The sequence below is a fragment of the Euprymna scolopes genome, chromosome 35 (assembly GCF_053919585.1).
Source record: "Euprymna scolopes isolate OS-2025 chromosome 35, ASM5391958v1, whole genome shotgun sequence".
Classification (NCBI taxonomy): Eukaryota; Metazoa; Mollusca; class Cephalopoda; order Sepiida; family Sepiolidae; genus Euprymna; species Euprymna scolopes.
The window spans coordinates 74,303,893-74,317,663 of record NC_136516.1 but is presented as its reverse complement, the minus strand read 5'-3'; positions in this window follow the sequence as shown (position 1 = coordinate 74,317,663).

Sequence of the window (13,771 nt, the reverse complement as noted above, 5' to 3'; positions counted from 1 at the left end):
AATATAGATCCACAGAATATTGTGATAAGTGTTTTAGTGTGAACAGGTATGGTATAATAAATTATGGCGTTTATCTATTTTATTTTTACTTTCATCATATTTTGCTTTGGTTTTGATACCCCCAAATTCAACTCAAATTTACAACCCTTCCTTTTCATAACCTATTATACTTTCATAAATCAGAGTCCATTTTCTGTAGGCTGTTTTTGCTAATATATATATATATATATATATATATATATATATATATATATATATATATGATGATTGCTGCATCTTTCCAATTTTGTCGTCCATGCCATGTTAGATGATTCTGTACTCCCGCCGCAGATTTGCACATCTTGAAGCAGATGTGACATACAAATTGAGCCATTTCCACTGAGTTGACTTCCTCTGGAGGTTGAAGGGTATTCCTATGAACAATCACATGTCTTCTCAAACCAGCGGTAGACTTGCAAACTTTGCTGCATGTTAAACAAATCGTTTGGTTCGGGCTAATAGGTGCAAAGTTGACCTTAGTTTTTTTTTTATTGAATCTTCACCTCAAACAAGGTGGTTGACAAAAGCACTCGTTCACAAGTGTGGCATTTCCAGCTCTGTGTGTCATGGTTAAGACCATCAATTAAACCTTTGCGAAGCTCTCGCTTCAGATTGCTGTGGGCCTGCTTCCTTTCTCTAGAGCATCACAGCTTTCACGTACAAGCTTTCGCCACTTCGCCACATACAGTACTGTTTCGTTGCAGCAGTGTGGCTAGCACCTTTCCCTAGCCAATGCTTGAATCTAGAACTATCGCGTTGATAATCGGCAGTTCTTCCTATCCACCCACAGGAGCGGCGCCCGCAAATGAGCGAGGTTTCTGACAAAGAGGAGAGAATTGCTGGTTTCTAAGTCGGAATCAATTCATCTATCACTTATCGTTGGCAAGTTTTTGATCTTTCAGTGGTTTTTTTATCTCCTTATATCAAGTGCTCCAATCTTTCATTAATTTGGCATAAAGCACTAAATATAACTTTGTCCGTTTGTAACTGGATCAAAGTCTAATGTACATTTAATTTTTGCTTTATATATATGGTTATGTATACAGGAAGTTTCCAAGACGAAAGTGTAAAACTTTTTCCTGTCTTTATTTTTTCCTATTTTCCTCACCTGTTTCCCCCGCCCTGTACTCACTCTGTCATTCTTCTCCGCCAAACCCACTCCTCTTTCTTGACATACATACATACATACATAAATACATGCGACTCAATTTTATTGATTCCTCAGCATAATTGATTATGAAATCAGAGAGCCTTCGCTTAAGTAAATAATAATCTAGATGGAAAAATAAACCTGCCCCCAACATAATCTGCACCAGTTTAGGGTCAAATGATGTATATTTTTTCTAAAGTTTTTATATAATTCATCTGGAGAAACGCCAATCAAGAAAACAATATTGTGAGTATTTGTTTTGTCTTTTTTACTTTTATCTAGACATACAAACATATACGCAGACATTTATATTATAGACTAGATCGACGCCTGACGTAGCCCAGTCATAAAATATGGTTAAATATGGTATTTAAATTTATTCCAATTTTGCATTTATTATTTTAACTTATTGATTATCATATTGTATCGAATACATAGAAGTGATTCCAAAAATTTTAAATTAAAATATGATTTGGGTGCTGTCTGCGAGATTCGAAACCAAAACATTCAGCACTCTAACGTTATTCGTTGTTATCTGAGTTAACGACATGTGCATGATAACATTTAGAAATTAACAGATTTTAAAGTATGAATGCACATTTACGCACGCGAAAATAAGCACTTTATGTCGGAATACGCCTGCCAAGTTCGATTTATTCAAGTTAACCGCTTAGCAGCTATATTTACCGGCTAAAACAAAATCAAATTTGTTCCACGAGTCTGAATCTCCCATATATCAAGTTTCAAGTTTTAGACCAAAAATTGACATAGTAGTCTGGTAGAAACAGTTCCGCACACAGACAGACAAGGTCACTTATATATATATATATATATATATATATATATATATATATATATATATATATATATGATGATTGCAACGTCTTGTCAGACGAGTTCCACTCCCTCAGACATTTAAAATCCATGAGCCCAAATGCCTGAGGGAGTATCTATACAAAGATGATGTCACAGTCTTAGCTTTGTACGACAGCTAAGTCTCTCTCTCGGTTCAAAATGTTGAGATCCAGCAACAAGCAAGAGCAAGATAGCCAGCAACAAATTAAACTGCAGACCAGCTTAATGCGGGTACTGGTCTCCCGCTTTATGGTTTTTTAAATCAGAGATTTGCTTCTCCTAGAAAGGTTGCCTTCATCACGGCTTACGGGAGTCCTCTCCACCCCAATACACATATACACACACACACACACACACACACACACACACAAATATACACGGTGCTAGTTGGCCGTTGACCCAGAAAAAGAGTTCATTCGCCCTTTATATATATATATATATATATATATATATATATATATATATATATATATATATATATATATATACGGGGAGAAAAAAAAGAGGAAAAAAGGAATGGGGAAACATATAAAATATCTCTACAATTTGCCAAACAGGCCCAGAGTGTTCACAAACCGTTTCTGCCTGCAGAGAGAGGGTTTAAGGCGTGCAATAGAGAGGATTCGAGAGTTTTCAAATGACTGCTCGGTCGGCTTCGAAATAAAATTGAAAAAAAGTCGTCCTTATAAGCCTGCCCACATTTTGGGCTATCCAATAAATGATTTCCAATAGTGGAATCCAAATTATTGTGGGTGGACTTGAAGATAATGTTGTTTTTATTCTTATTTTTATTTCGAAACTTGAAGAAACATGTTGTCCAATTCTTATTTCAAAATGGACACTGGTTCGCTTGACATAGACAGCATCACACTGACATTGGAATTTGTATATAATATTACTAAGTTTAATACAAGGCAAACCGTCCTTTTTGAAAGAAGAAAATGCAGGTTTCGTATTAAAGACAACTCTAGGTAAACCAGACGGAAAACAGTTGCTAATAGTCTGTCTAAGTTGATTAATTAGCGGGACACATTTTTCACCAACCCACGGCAACTTAAGATAAACATGACATTTTGAAGGACCAAAGGTTACATCTGTATTAAATTGCTTGATTTTGAATTTGATACATTTATCAATCAAGAATTCTGGGTAACTATTATCGATTAGAACTTCCTTAATTTTAGTAATTTCAGTATCTAGTCTACAGGAGGAACAAATAACCAAGGCCCTATGTACCAACGTATGCATTAACGTCAACTTAGTGGTTTTAGGAGTAAAAGAACAACATTTAGTATATAGACCGGTAAAGGTAGGTCTATATATAGAAGTAAGAAAACCTCCTTTGGACCTTTCAATCGTCGAGAAACGGGAAAGATTTGTCCTTTTCTATCTCCATAGTAAAAGATAAAGCGTGGTGTAAGGCATTGAGACGTTTAAAAAAAATCTAAACGTTATGAGAAGGAAAAGCCGCAAACGTATCATCCACATTACGAAAATATAAAGCCGGGCTGCTATGTAGTGAATTGAAAAGTTTTAATTCGTAAAACCCAACGAAAATATCGGTAAGGATAGGATCTAAGAGACTGCTTATGGAGACCCCATCAATTTGTGGGTACATCGCGTTAATGAAACTAAACTCGACGGATTTAGTGTAGAGAGAAAGGATTTCAATAAAATACTTTTCCGGTAAAAGGAGGAATAAGTTCACTACGATAGAGCGCATCGCAGCAAATAGTAACCAGTGTCCATTTTGAAACAAGAATTCGACGACATGTTCCTTCAGGTTTTCGAAATAAAAATAAAAATAAAAATAACATTATCTTCAACTCCACCCACAATAATTTGGATTCCGCTATTGGAAATCATTTATTGGATAGCCCAAAATGTGGGCAGGCTTATAAGGACGACTTTTTTTTCAATTTTATTTCGAGGCCGACCGAGCAATCATTTGAAAACTCTCGAATCCTCTCTATTGCACGCCTTAAACCCTCTCTCTGCAGGCAGAAACGGTTTGTGAACACCCTGGACCTGTTAAGCAAATTGTAGAGATATTTAAATGTTTCCCCATTCCCTTCTTCCTCCTTTTTTTTTCTCCCCGTATATTCATGCACGGATTATTATTCCCCATTCGTATATATATATATATATATATATATATATATATATATATATATATATATATATATATATTTACATAGGCATCACCACATTATCAAGGTCAAGAGGCCACTCAAGGATAAGGGTTAAAGAGTGTACAGTAAAAATTGGACAATATAGTAATCATTAGTAATGAAAATTTTGGTAAATTTGATAACTTATATGGAACGGCTCATCAAAAGCTTATTTACGTTAGACTTGAAGACAACTATATTGTAGTCAGCCAGAAAGCAGGAAAACGGAAGACAATTCCACAGGCGTGCAGTTCTAAGAAAGAAGCTTTGTTCATGGAATCTACGTTTAGGTTTAGGCACAGATAAAGAGTGGGGGGGAATTATTGATAGTGTTTACAGCTAGACGAGTGGTTCTTGTGAAAGTTTGGCGAGGGGGGGACCATAGATTGAAGCTCAGTCGAACACTTTCCATGAAAATAACGCTACATCAGAGACAAACTCGCAACATCTCTTCTGTGAGATAGAGGTTGCAAGGAAGAGAAAAGGACATCTCCTACGAGGCTACGAAGTCTATTTTGAACTCTATCAAGGCAGGCCAAGTCCTTTCTAGCAGCTCCTGCCCAGATGTGGCAACAGTATTCCATCCTTGGACGTACCTGGCTCTTATATAGATAGAGAATAGCATCAGCAGTGAGATATCTACCGGATCGATAGAAAGATCCCACCACGAGAGCCATTCCTTTCAATTGATGCCAGATGTGGATCAGAATGTTGATGATGTAAAGAGAGAAGCTTGGTTTTAGATGCATTAAAAGTAACCAGCCACTCCTTACCCCATTGTACTACGTGCTCAAGATCAGAGGAGAGAGAATTGGAGAGAACTTGGTCGTTTACTGTCTTAGATGTGGTACCATAAATGGTAGTGTCGTCAGCATAGATGTCTACAAATGATGTAAGGATGTGATTTGGAAGATCATTAATGTAGATCAGGAAGAGAGTTGGACCGAGGATGGACCCCTGAGGGACATCGGCATTAATACTGTGAGCTTTTTATTTTTGCCCCTCAACTACTACTCTTATGAACCTATCAGAAAGAAATGATTTAATAATTGAGAAGACATTTCCAGCAATACCATAGCTAGAGATCTTATGAAAGAGATCTTTATGCCATACCCTATCAAAGGCCTTAGATATGTCAAGAGCAATTGCCCTAGAAAGGTTGCCTCCATCGAGAGATTTGCTAATCCTATGAGATATAACTGTAAGTACATCTGCTGTAGATCTAGCAGAACGGAAACCATATTGAGTGTCACTAAGAAGGTTATTTTTGTTGAGATGGTTGATTACTTCTGTATTTAACACAGATTCCAGCAACTTACTCATGACGCACAGGAGACTTATTGGCCTGTACTGAGAGGGGGATGAGCGATCACCTGAATTCTTAAATACAGGGCATACTGATGAAATTTTCCAGGGAGATGGGAAACTATTCTCCTTAAGACAACGTTTAAACAGTTTTGTAAGTATGGGCGCTAGTTCAGGTTGAAGTTTTTTGAGTACTATAATTGGAATACCGTCAGGGCCAGTTGCTTTACTGGAATCAAGGTTTTTGATTAGCTTGGCAACACCACGTACAGATATACGTATATCACATAGCGTGTTTTCTGATACAGGAGGAAATATTGGGGGTTGGCGGCCTTGATCGCAAAGGGTAGAATTAGCTGCAAAGTTCTTGACAAAGAGTTTGGCTTTGTCTGATGCTGACGAGATTACCTCAGGTCCATTGATAATAGTTGGGATGGAGCACACGCTTCTATTCAGGATTCTGTTAGCTATTTGCCAAAACTGGTGGGAACCAAGCCGCTGTTCAGCTACTTTGGACTTAACAGATTGAGCATACAACTCTCTTGCATTTTTTATTACTTTCTTACAATGGTTGCTGGCAGTCCTGAAAGCGGCTTTTGTTTTCATACATCTATTACGTTGGAAACAGTGGAAAAGGTGATTTCTGTGCGCAATGGTAGCAGCACATTCTGGAGAGAACCATGGCTGGCTGTTAGGTTTTTGCTTAAACTTTTTTGAGAGTATGAAACGGTCAATACCTACAATTAACCATTCCGTCAGGTCTAATACTATAGAGGACACATCCTTTTTAAACATGGAATGCAGAGGTAGATCAGATATAAATGTACGGAAGCTATCCCAGTCAGCCTTAGTGTATCGATATACTGTACGATGGAGAGGTACGTCTGGGGACTTATTACATTTCATTTTTATCTGAATTGATACAACAGAGTGGTCGGAAGATCCAAGAGGCGACAGAACAGAAACTGAACATATATATATATATATATATATATATATATATATATATATATATATATATATATATATATATATAGTGAGAGAGAAAGAGGTAGAAAGAGAGGTAGAGAGGAAGATAGATAGATAAATAGATAGGTAGATAGATAAATAGATAGATTAAAATAACTCTATAATAAACAATTCCTTCTCTAATATTATTCGCTTTAGAAAAAAATACACGATTCCATTTCCGTTTAATGAAAACCAGTTTTCTTTGGTTGTTGCAGACCATCTACTAGTTGGCGAGTTTTGTACAAATCCCAAGAACGATAGGAGCCTTTTATAATGTCTGAAAGTGACACAATGTTTAACAAGCGAGATAGGAGATGCGCCGTTGTACAACTCATGCTCTCTACTGATCCAAGTTATGACAACAGGACCATAAGTCAATACCAAAGTGTACCTGGTGTGGTGATCACCTGGTGCAACCAGGTGGTCGCTGGCAGACCCCCAGTGTGGCAGCAGGACTCGGCGCCGGCCCACAAGTTCTAAGAGATTTAGGCTTGGCTTCAGATGCAGTGTTGGGATTTTGTACCTTTCTCCCACTGGCCCCTCTTCCTCCGACCTGAACTTGCTGTATTACTTCGTTTGGTCATACGTCGAGAACATCACCGACACAAAAATCAGCCTAATCGCCGAGTATTCGCCGAACTCCGCCGGCGCTCGTGGAAAAAGCATGCTCCTAGTTCTGGACCTATATTGAGGCGGTGATTAGGCTGAAGGCGGCTGTATTGAATAGATGTCAGTTCTACTACATGATCAAGTTACCTAATTGATTTTTTTAATAAAAGTTTTAAAATTAAACTGTAGTTTTGTTTTATTTAGGGTTGCAATTTTACCGTACCTCCCTGTATTATTTTATTTCATACATTGTCTCTTTCAATGCCCACCACCTAACTTCTCGTCACACTCGTGTTTCATTGCTTTCTGTTAAAGACGGATAGTAACAAAAGACGCCAGGATGCAGATGGCAATGAATAAGGCAATATATTTTAAACGATACTATGGGATTGGTAATAAGAAATGCGGTTACAAGGCGACTTTTTCTAAAATAGGAATTTGCGATCTCTCTACAAGTCTGCTGATAAGTGTTTCCTTGTCCTCTTATCGTAAGAAGGATGTCCGATCTAAAACGATTCACATGATCGTGGGATCACAGATGACAAAGTTATCGCTTTCTGGTCTTTGACGCATTTACGAGCATCCATAATAAAAGCAGTTTCCAAGAGGACGAATCTCATCTAATCTCTTTATCACACCTACATATTCACGAAAAAAAAAAAGATGAGGACAAACGCATCCTCTAGTATACGGATTAAAATGAACAATTGCGTATCTATTTTTAAAATACAATATTCACATTTTATTACGTCAGATATTTTCAAGTGTAAACATATATAGATATAAATAATATATATATAAATAATATATATATATATGAATAATATATATATATAAATAATATATATATATAAAAAATATATATATATAAATAATATATATATATATAAATAATATATATATAAATAATATATATATATAAATAATATATATATAAATAATATATATATATATAAATAATATATATATATAAATAATATATATATATATATAAATAATATATATAAATAAATAATATATGTATAAATAAATAATATATATATAAATAAATAATATATATATAAATAAATAATATATATATATATATAAATAATATATATATAAATAATATATATATAAATAAATAATATATATATAAATAAATAATATATATATATATATAAATAATATATATATATATAAATAATATATATATATATATATAAATAATATATATATATAAATAATATATATATATAAATAATATATATATATATAAATAATATATATATATATATATTATTTATAGGCTCTTTATTTATCAACTAATCTTACACACTGGACGATTACGATTTGTTTAGTTATTTAGAGAAGGTACGAAGCCGCCTGGTTTAAGGAACTAAAAAGAAAAATCATATATAGATAGATTTTGATCGAAAAAAAAAAAGCAGCAATTATTCCTTCTTTGTCAAAAACATCTCTCATGGAATGTGAGGGCTAAATGACAATACAAAGGAAGCCAGAAATCGACTTTCTACTCTCTTACTATTTTTTAAACGACTAGAACACAGATTGGTAATATCAGTCGAGTGCAATAATGGAGATGCGTCAGCAAATGATGTTGTTTTTCCATCGCCCCATTCTCGGTTGCCGACATTTGTCTTCCCACAATACAAACACTCACATGAACCTTGACATCAGCACTAGTAATAAAAGCGGTCATACATATAAATAAACAAAGCAAAACAAAACAAAAAACAAAAACAAAAACAAAAACGTTCAACGCGGGATACGATGGACAAAACACGCATTTAGAAACACTTTTAAAGCAACATTCCCGCGCAACAGAATAAAACCATAAAAATGATATTTTTGCTAACCCCAAAATTCCTACTAAATACGACGAATAGAAAGATTCAGTTCTTCCCCTGCCAGCAAGAACTGCAACACCAGGGTCGGAAAGTGGAATTGAGAAGTCATTGTCCCAGAGGAGGGTCACTATGTCCTGCAAAAAGTGTCTGGGAAGCCCGTCAGCATTTCCCGGTAAGAGCTGTTAGCGATAAACTAACCCCTTTCTCAAAGAGAGAATGTAAAGTCCGAGAGGGTCAACCTCCTAAAACTGCACAGAACCATCATTCAACCGCAATCAACAGGGAACGGTGATGAGGAAATTATGTATTATTTAAATTTCGCTTTTTAAAATTATTTTAAAATAACTTTAAAATTATTTTTAAATTATAAAAATTATTTTTAAATTATTTTAAAATTAATTTAAAATTATTTTTGAATTATTTTAAAATAATTTTTAAATTTTTTAAAAATTATTTTTAAATTATTTAAAAAGGCTAAACTGCTTAAAAATGGCTAGATTTTCGAAATTTGGCTTAAAAACGTCGAGTAGTTCTTAAATGGATGCCTGACTCACTAGAATGTTTGATAAAAACCAAATATCTCCTACAAATATTTCAATATTGAGTTTTATTTTCATTTTTTTATAATCTGGTAGACTGATGTCTATTCGATAATAATCCGCTGAAAAAAAAAAAAAAAATTAAAAAGAAAAGATGAAAATAAAATAAAGAGAGGTCGCAAGATTTTACAGGTCCGCCAAGAAAATTTATAAAAGATGAACGATGGCTTTTCTGTTGTTTTTTTTTTTTTTTTTTTTTTTTTTTGCTATCATAAGAACCACCGCCAGAACCACTAAAACCAACCACACAAAACACTGCTTGGTTTTGGTAATTCCTGAGATATTGGGAAACAATACTACTAATAGCAGTAGTCTAAATAGCGGCAGCAAACAATATAGTGATTGTTTATCTACGAATGACAAGAAGTGATACAGATTCGTGTTTTAACGTTCAATGTAATGAACCAAATGTAAAGAGAAAAAAATGTAGGTTTCTGCCGTTTCGTGCTTCCATAGCTATCAATGACGCAAAGTGGAAGTGGGAAATTGTGCGTTTTGTAACCGAACAAATGTGTATGTGTTTTTTATGAGTAATTCAAATGAATAACGTAAGTTGTTGTTTTATATTGAAAAAAATAAAACTGAAATAAAAGTTAGAAATAATATGAAACGAAATGTAAGAAATTTTTGTTTGCTTAAGTGTATTTGGAATCGACACTGGGAATGTTTATTTCCGTGTTCGAAAATACAAACTGCTATTCAAGATTACGACAGGTTCTAATTTTAGTGTGTAAGAAGAACTGCTGATTGGTGGCTATTCTGTTATTCTGTTAAAACAAAGAATGAAGTGCATTGTTTGTTATTTCAAGTTTCATTCTAACGTTAGTAAATGTTTGAATGTAAGAAGACGAAAACTTTTTTCCGTGACATATGACTATGTATGACTATAAAAAAAAGACCCGGTGATTGCGGGTTCCGTGGAAGAACTAAATTTAAAGTGTTTAAAGAGGTAAAAAAAATTCTACTACCTATGTGAGGTTATGTATTTGAGAGAGTGAGTCAGAGAGAGTAAATTGTAACATTTATTAAACTGCAACGAAATGTGTGTATTCTTACGCGAAAACACGCTGCAGTATTTACTGGAGATGGTGAATGACGTGAAAGATTTGCAGTGGAATAGCTTCGTTGTTTTCCTATAAGGTTGATAGTTACCGGTGGGAATCGTACCATTTTATTAATATGGAGATGAATAAGTAAAACACATAAATAAACATTAGTTTTATTTTATATATATATATATATATATATATATATATATATATATATATATATATAAGGCTCTTTCAGTCTTTCACAGACTATGGATACACACCGTCCATAGGGGTTCCTGCGCGTGAAATTTTTGTGGCAGAAGGTGCGCAATGACGCATTTAAACGTAACTAACACTTGCACATAAAGAGTTAGCTAACATATCAATTTGTTTTTTCGGATTTTCGAAGTCAGACCCAAATAGCATTAAAGCTGAAAAATCTAACTTTCCTTCTGACTAAAGCATTTTAATTTATTAAGTTTTTTATCGAGTTATTGACTATTTGTCTAAAAAATATCTTCGTCTAACTCTGACGATGTTGACATTGTTTTAGTATAACGGAAAATAAAAAATCAGCAATGCGTAAGTAATTTTAAATCAAAGAATATAGTAAGAGTAAGATACCATGAATTTTAAAACGCACAAGCAAATAAAAACATTAATTAAAAAAAAAATGAAATGATTTTACAGAATCCCGGGTAACGTTGATTATATACAACTAGTAAAAAATATAAGAAGTTAAACGGCACAACACAAAAACATGTAAAATTACATTTAACTATAATACAAATTATGGAACAAAACAAGATTCTCCTCCTCCGAAAATCACGTAACTTCCTCACTTCAAGTCACTCGCTAAGGTCAATATCTTAAACCCTAATCAGTCAATCAATCGCTTTACATAAACTTGCTGATTTTGTTATGTAACAAAATAAGATGTAATCACGTAGCCAGTACAAAGAAACGTGTTAAACAAGTGGGCAGAACTTACATCAAAATGCAGACTGAAAACTGATTCCTAATTAACCAGCTTAAAATGACCGAGTGAAGACTGAAAAAAAAAACATTAATTAATAATAAACAATGGAAATTGATAAAAACGAAATGAAAATAAATAAAGATACGGTAAATAACTAAAAAACTGCATGAAATAAATTAATGACTTTCCAAACAATCTTCATTTCCTCAAATAGCTCAATAAAACTTTTTTCGAACCTGTAACGCTAAGAGGAAAAAGAAGTAAAAAAATAAAAGCGAACGGTTTAGTGGCCGCACCCAACGTGACATACGACGGCGCCGCCGTTCGAAATAAGGTTAGTCATTGCAAGGCGTATGATGACTTTATAAAAATGTCTACAAAAAAGTGACCCCCTCCTTGTGAAAAATGGCTCAGTTGACCGTCAAATAATTAATCTTTTTGGGCATAGGTATTAAGCAACCAAATCCTAACGAAAGATAATTAAATACTCGCGAGTACCCATGCGAGCAAAAAAAAAAAAAAAGAAAAAAATAGCCGCAATAGACAGGCTTGAACCTCTAACGCGAAAGTGGAAAAGGAGTTAAAAAAAAACAAAAACATGACGTAACAGGCTGTTGAAATAACCTCTTTTAAGTGTACGTCGAGATTGCGAAGCGTGAATGGCTTTGCAAAAATGTCGACGCTAAAAACTGACCCCTCCTTGGAAAAAAACGGCTTAGTTGACCATCACAGAATTAATGTTTTTGACATAATGTTTTTGGATATTTGTCGTCCGAGAGTTCGACTTTCTAACGATACCGATTTTGTCAGTGTTCGTCGCGTGTGTCGAAAGTTTTTGACAGGCACACACGCAAACTCACAAACAGACAAACAGACAGTTGAGCTTTATATAATAGATAACAATATTTCAGTTCCTTAAGGTTTTGATATACACCTGAGAATTGGAGGTGAGAAAGATAATGACTGATGAAAAATATAGATCATATTTTAATGATAAAAATGTTTAAAATATTCAAAAACATTAAATCAAATAGTAAGTGATTAAAGAGTAGAGAAGAAATAATAGCTAATAAATATTGAGAATATTTTTTCGCAAAAGACAGGGGTACTATATATCAATATATATATATATATATATATATATATATATATATATATATATATATATGTATATGAACAAATAATTAATAAAACATGTTAAAAGACATGTTAAAAGACATAATATTATATATATATATATATATATATATATATATATATATATATATATATATATATATATAAATATAGATATGTGTGTGTGGGGTGTATATATGTGTGTGTGTGGGGTGTGTATATATATATATGTGTGTGTGTGCACATATATATATAAATAATAAAATAATTTTTGAGGGAATTAGACATGGAGTCTAACGAGCAGAGTTCATTTCAATGTATAGTAAATGTATTAATACTTTTAAAAGAAAACAGTGTCAATTGTACAGTAGATATATAATGAGCTCAATAGGTGTAAGTATCCTAGAGCTATATTAATATTGAGTAAAACGATTCATAAGTGTGAATTAAAAATCAGTTTCTAAAGAAAAAAACAAACAAAATCAACTCGATTGTACGATCGTTTCGGAAACGATGTTCATTTTATTTAAATTGACAATAAGTATTGGCAATAATTTGACAAAAGTTTTGTTCTTTAAACATAGTCTCCTAATCAGCAAAAAAAATAATAAAAAAAAAGATGGGAGGGGGGGGGAGAAGTTGAAAACACGAAAATAAAACAGTATTTTAGTTGTGAGTAAGGCAGATATTCCTGGAAATATTTAAAAAACAAAATAAAGAAAACGAAGTTATTAATTTTATGTTGATACATAAAATAAAATTAGGAATAAGGTTAAAAATAATTTTATTATGTTTTATACATATATATATATATATATATATATATATATATATATATATATATATATATATATATATATACACCTCTTATTTAGTCCCATTAGATAATTAGTTTTAAGTTCAGTCAGTCTGTCTCTCAAAAAAAATGATATATATATATATACATACATATATATATATATATATATATTTAGTAATGTGATTGATTTTTGATATTTTAATTAAACTAGTAATTTTACTATTACATTAAAATACACTCTGCTCTTTAGACTATTG